This window comes from Silene latifolia, chromosome 4 (assembly GCF_048544455.1).
Source record: "Silene latifolia isolate original U9 population chromosome 4, ASM4854445v1, whole genome shotgun sequence".
Lineage (NCBI taxonomy): Eukaryota > Viridiplantae > Streptophyta > Magnoliopsida > Caryophyllales > Caryophyllaceae > Silene > Silene latifolia.
The window spans coordinates 68,972,715-68,979,125 of record NC_133529.1 but is presented as its reverse complement, the minus strand read 5'-3'; the positions used below and the strand labels follow the sequence as shown (position 1 = coordinate 68,979,125).

Here is a 6,411-nt window from a genome sequence, read left to right as displayed (position 1 = left end):
GTTGGGGTTCACGGACGAGCTAGTGAGCAAGAGAACCTTGGACCTAGTTTTGGCTATTTTTATAGTAAACCTTTAGACTTTTGGTTTTGTATATATTTTGAAGGGACATATGTCTCCCTCTTTGATTTTGGTTTGTATCATTATATCATCTTATCGTTAGCTGTGGCATGTAAATTAGTTCGTTAGCATTGCAGGTTTTGGCACCCTCCTCTTGGAAATGTTGGAAATGTTTGTGAATGGTTTAGGAAAAAGTTTTAAAAATTACAGGTTTTTGTCTAGTTGAACCAATTACAAACATATCCTGTCAGTTTTTCTGTTGAATTTACGGGTTTACCTTTCGCTAAATTTGAGGGTGTTACAGAAACCAAAATAGGAAAGAATTAAATGCTATTTTTATGAGAAATTGAAATATTTCATCACTTTTACTTCTATTTACAAGAAACACATTTAATTCTTTCCTTTTTTTTGATTTCTTATCCTATGCCTAGTGGTCATAGGTTAGAAAAACCGCTCTACTAAATACTTTTTACTTTTACTTAATTTTCTTCCCACTTCTCAAATTATGTTAAGGGAATATGAATACGTAGGTAGTAACTCGTAAATTTTACACGAACTTCCCAAGTTGCCATTATTGGTCTAACACGTAAATATCACTCGAAATAAGATTCACCCAAGCAAGTCTTTCACTCTTTGAATGAGACTAGTAATGTAAGACTCCTCAAGACTTTCTTTTAATAAGAAGTCCCTCCACTTAGCATGGTTGGATCTAACCTCTTTCCCAACCTTTCCATCCTCCATCACCAACTCGACCGCCTTACAAACCGCCTGTCGGTTCAAAACCCCATCGACCTCCCTCTTCCCGACCTCAACCCCGACCCTGAGCTCCAAACTCATAATCCTAGCATTGACAAACTAGTCAACAGCTTGAGGCATGAGCACCAATTGACACTCACTAACCATAGCTTCTGCCAATGACCCGGGCCCACAATGTGTCACAAAGCAGCCCATAGAATTATGGTCCAATATCAATTGTTGTTGGACCCAACCCGCATGAACTATTCCTCGACTTGCGGAGTCTTCAAGAAGCCTTCTGGTAAAGCCGACTCTAGGGTATCAAACCCGTTTGGCGGTTTTAGGACCACCAAAAGGGTCGACCCGTTAATTCGACATCAATAACAAGTTCATCAAATTGGGCCTTTTCTAATACACATTCACTACCAAGTGCATAATAAATCACACAACCGTTACTAAAATTACCTAGCCAGTTAAAAAAGAAGTCATCAAGTTTACCACATGGGGGTTTCGGGATAGCGGGGCCCGCAAGAAAGACAGGTTTACCGTAGTAATTTTTCCTCAATGAAGTGAGTAAATTCCCTCTAACTCCCTACACGCCTTAAACAAAATACCGTCACTTTGTTGCATGGCGATTTCGTGTTTCTGAAGAAACGTTAGCCCATTCCATAGCCTACCCATGAAAATATTCGTTACAGCACGGGCCTCAGACCCGTGCAGCCTTATGTGAGGCGACTGAAAACCCGGTGGTGTGTCCGTAAATTTGGACTCCGTCAACGGGTGGTCCGAGGGTAGGCCTGGAGGCTGCAATAAGCAAACATTATCGAGCTTTGCACCGCGTACTAGACAGGCATGACCCCGTGTTTACGGGATAGGGTCGGGACCCAGTCAAGCGTGTGAAAAAGTAGAACGTTGGGCTTGAGGTTGTCCAAAAGGTAATCAATAGCGGGCCGGGTTAGGTCCATGGCTTGTAGGAGTTTGGGCCGGGCTGACGGGTGGATGTGATGGGTTGTTTCGGCCCCTGAAGGAAGTCCGTCGACGGGTAGGATATGGATAGGGATGGAGGTGATAAGGTGAGGGTGGTGATTATGGGGTGATAATTTGAGGTGGGTTTTAGGTGGGCTAAAAAGGGAGATTTTGTGGCCCATTTGGGCTAGTTTATTGGCTAAGTCTAGGAATGATGTAAGGTGTCCCATAGCAAACCAAGGGTACATTACTATGTGCAAAGCCATGTCTAGTGTTGCTTAAGTGAAGGCTAATGAGTGGAGACTATATATAGCTGACTTGGTAAAACTAGGTGTCGTAAAATACTAGAATTAACCTATCAAATTAACAATTTATAGCCTAAACTTTGACTCTACTAACTTTAAATTAAAACAATAGTAAAGTGGAAGTAAAGGGTCGAACCCAAGAGAAGGGATTAAGACTAAAACTTGAATTGTAAACTAATGACTACTAAATGAGACTCTACTACCAGTTAAGATCCTAATAACGATTTAAACTCAACAAAGGGTACTAATCACAAACAATGGGTATTAACAAATTTCAACTAGTAGGAAACATAGATGAAAAAGGGATGGGTTTGGAAAACAAACATGGAAATTTGAGTAAAAATTGGAGGTCTTCTTATTGAGACAATTCTACAAACAACTAGTATGCAAGATTCAATATAAAGGGGAAAGCTTGATGTAATTATCTCTTAGTAACCCAACAATGGTAAAGCTTGACTCTTTTTTACTCTCTCACAAATATCTACCCAAAACTATCACCTCAAGATGTTGATACATGCAAATTAAACCATCTACACATATCCTTCAAACTTAGACAACAAGTCATTAAACCATGAAAAGAGACTAAGCATGAGCATTAAGAATTTAACCAAAAGATGAAGCTAGGATCAATTCCTCATAAGATTAAACCATACAAATGAGAAAAAGACATAGACATTCCTATTTGTTGTAGGAATCCTTTAAACCAAATCAACATACAACAAACTTGCTCCAAACAATCCTAAGTAAATTAAACCATTTCCTTAGGATATGCACTAGTCAAGTAAACAATATGCAAGGATGATCAAACCAAACATTCAATTACTTAACATAAGAATTTAAGCACAAGAAAAGAGCATTAGATAAATTAAGAGAGGTTTAAGAGTCTTACAATACCAAAGTTGGATACTTTGATCAAATTACATCAAGTTGAAAGCTTAGACTTCCATATCCTTAGAAGAACCCAAGAAATGTGGAAAGATTGGCATCCAAAAATTCAACAAAAGATTACAACTTTTTCCCAAAAACAAAGTGTTTGTAATACACTCTAACTTTATACTGGTTTTGTTTTTCTAAACTCGAACTTTGGGACGAAGTTCCTTTAAGAAGGGAAGATTGTAATACCTGAAATATTTTCGATATTTCTTATTTTAATTTAAACTATTTTGATATCAATTCAATATTTATTTTCTAGGCCCGTATCTATTAAATCTCTTTTATCTAATTTCCCCATAACTTATATTCAGTCGTTTTAAGTGTCCTATTTATTCTCAAATATCTTTGTATACTTACCCTTCGAACAAACCCTTATAAAACTTTGTGTTTAGCCGATGTGCCGTCTTCAGATTGATAATCATAGTTCCTCACAACCTTTACGTGCATGCTTGTCACCTAGCTTCCTTATTTCGACAGATCTTCGAACCTTGTTATAGTCCTTGTTTCAATCCACCAATATCTCCAATTCAATTCCCATGATCTTTGAAAATTCGTTATTTATCATACGTATCCAAAAGTGAATCTATTGTTATTTCTCTCGTTTTCGATTTGCGGTTGCTCGTTACCCATCCATCCTCGATTGATTTGTTCAGTCAAGATTCCAATCGTTTTCAAGTATAATTAGTCGGGTTTTCTATTTTAAGGTAACACGATCCTATCGGCCCTAATACTCTTATTATTGTTCGGGGTTATATGTTTATATGTTTATATGTCTGTTGTACATGTTTTAAGTGATAAATTGATTATTGAAGGTGGTATGTGAATGTGTAATAATTGTTTTTAATTTATATAGATTATAGTAGCTATTTTATTTTATACTGTTAAGTTAATTGTTTTGGGACATGGGAAGAAGATCCGTGCGTTATTATTAGATTGTTTGTGCATGGAAGAGGACTTGGGAGTTTGGCCGTGTTGTAATAGGTTCACAGGAAGGTTGGGCAATGTAATTGCTTTGTGAGACATAAGAGATTATGGTGTGTATGGTCTTATATGTTGAATTCCAAAGAGATCATAATATGCTTGGTATCATTATTTAGCTTGATCAATTGCTTTGAGTCGAGATTCAGATTATGGATTTTCGTATTGTGTTTAAATCGTCTTTTCCTTTTACCTTGACTTGTGGGTGAGTAGCTTAGAAATTATACTCTAAGTGTTGAGCAGTTCCTTTAATGGAATATTTAACGATATTGATATTGCGATTGGTTACTGGTATTGAGTTTTGGGGTCTTTGTGCCAAGTTATGTTTACGGTCCAGAGTGACCATGGTTATTGAGTTATTTGAGTTTATTATCGATATTGAGATGGAAATATTGTTTAGCGGTTTTACCCGCCAGTTCACTCACCCCTTATTCTGGTCTTAGGGTAGATGATGAGAATGCGATACTTGGTTGCTTTCGATTATATTATATTATTAGACGGAGTAATGAGTGAGACGGAGTAATGAATGAGATGAAGTAATGAGTTGAGATTGAGCTAATTATTGGGATGAGAGTGTCTATTATATTGTGGAGTAGCTTTGAGCTTGAGATTAGTTTACGGGGAGTGTTTTTATTATTCTCCGTGTTTCTTTTTATTTTTACATGTCTGTGTTTCCACGCCATGACCAAAAACTATTTTGCTTATATTGAGGTATTATCTCTACTCGACTTTTCTCGACGTGTTTTCTCCCTTTGGAGCTACTCGTCATGGGGGTAGTTCCTTTCTGTCTTCTGGTTTTGCTTTCAGGTCTTCCGCTGTTGTTCAAAAAGGATTTTATTTCAAGACAAGATTTTATTTAAAGTGTTTGTAAAAGTTTTAGTTCATTTTGTATATTTGGTTTTAAGAGACATTTTATAAGAAAAACTTTGTATATTAATTATAATATCTCGTATTTCGGCCGTTTATTTTTAAAAGTTAGTTTTAATTTAGCCGAAAATCAGGGGTGTTACAATTGGTATCAGAGCGGGTTCTTTCTTGGTTAGGTGTTGGGATCGTCACATCTTGACACCGCCGATTTCACTTTTAAAACCTTTCTTGAATTTCCGTGACTCAAATTGTTTTGAATTTTTAAGTTCGAGGACGAACTTTATTTTTAAGGAGGGTGGATTGTAATACACTCTAACTTTATACTGGTTCTGTTTTTCTAAACTCGAACTTTGGGACGAAGTTCCTTTAAGAAGGGAAGATTGTAATACCTGAAATATTTTCGATATTTCTTATTTTAATTTAAACTATTTTGATATCAATTTAATATTTATTTTCTAGGTCCGTATCTATTAAATCTCTTTTATCTAATTTCCCCATAACTTATATTCAGTCGTTTTAAGTGTCCTATTTATTCTCAAATATCTTTGTATACTTACCCTTCGAACAAACCCTTATAAAACTTTGTGTTTAGCCGCTGTGCCGTCTTCATATTGATAATCATAGTTCCTCACAACCTTTACGTGCATGCTTGTCACCTAACTTCCTTATTTCGACAGATCTTCGAACCTTGTTATAGTCCTTGTTTCAATCCACCAATATCTCCAATTCAATTCCCATGATCTTTGAAAATTCGTTATTTATTATACGTATCCAAAAGTGAATCTATTGTTATTTCTCTCGTTTTCGATTTGCGGTTGCTCGTTACCCATCCATCCTCGATTGATTTGTTCAGTCAAGATTCCAATCGTTTTCAAGTATAATTAGTCGGGTTTTCTATTTTAAGGTAACACGATCCTATCGGCCCTAATACTCTTATTATTGTTCGGGGTTATATGTTTATATGTTTATATGTCTGTTGTACATGTTTTAAGTGATAAATTGATTATTGAAGGTGGTATGTGAATGTGTAATAATTGTTTTTAATTTATATAGATTATAGTAGCTATTTTATTTTATACTGTTAAGTTAATTGTTTTGGGACATGGGAAGCAGATCCGTGCGTTATTATTAGATTGTTTGTGCATGGAAGAGGACTTGGGAGTTTGGCCGTGTTGTAGTAGGTTCACATGAAGGTTGGGCAATGTAATTGCTTTGTGAGACATAAGAGATTATGGTGTGTATGGTCTTATATGATGAATTCCAAAGAGATCATAATATGCTTGGTATCATTATTTAGCTTGATCAATTGCTTTGAGTCGAGATTCAGATTATGGATTTTCGTATTGTGTTTAAATCCTCTTTTCCTTTTACCTTGACTTGTGGGTGAGTAGCTTAGAAATTATACTCTAAGTGTTGAGCAGTTCCTTTAATGGAATATTTAACGATATTGATATTGAGATTGGTTACTGGTATTGAGTTTTGGGGCCTTTGTGCCGAGTTATGTTTACGGTCCAGAGTGACCATGGTTATTGAGTTATTTGAGTTTATTATCGATATTGAGATGGAAATA

At 36.0% G+C, this 6,411-nt stretch overlaps 1 pseudogene; it reads right to left on the bottom strand.

Annotated features, from left to right (window-relative positions):
• Positions 1-666: 666 nt before the first annotated feature.
• LOC141651621 (cyanidin 3-O-galactoside 2''-O-xylosyltransferase FGGT1-like) lies at positions 667-1,757 on the bottom strand (annotated as a pseudogene).
• Between the last annotated feature and the right edge of the window lie 4,654 nt (positions 1,758-6,411).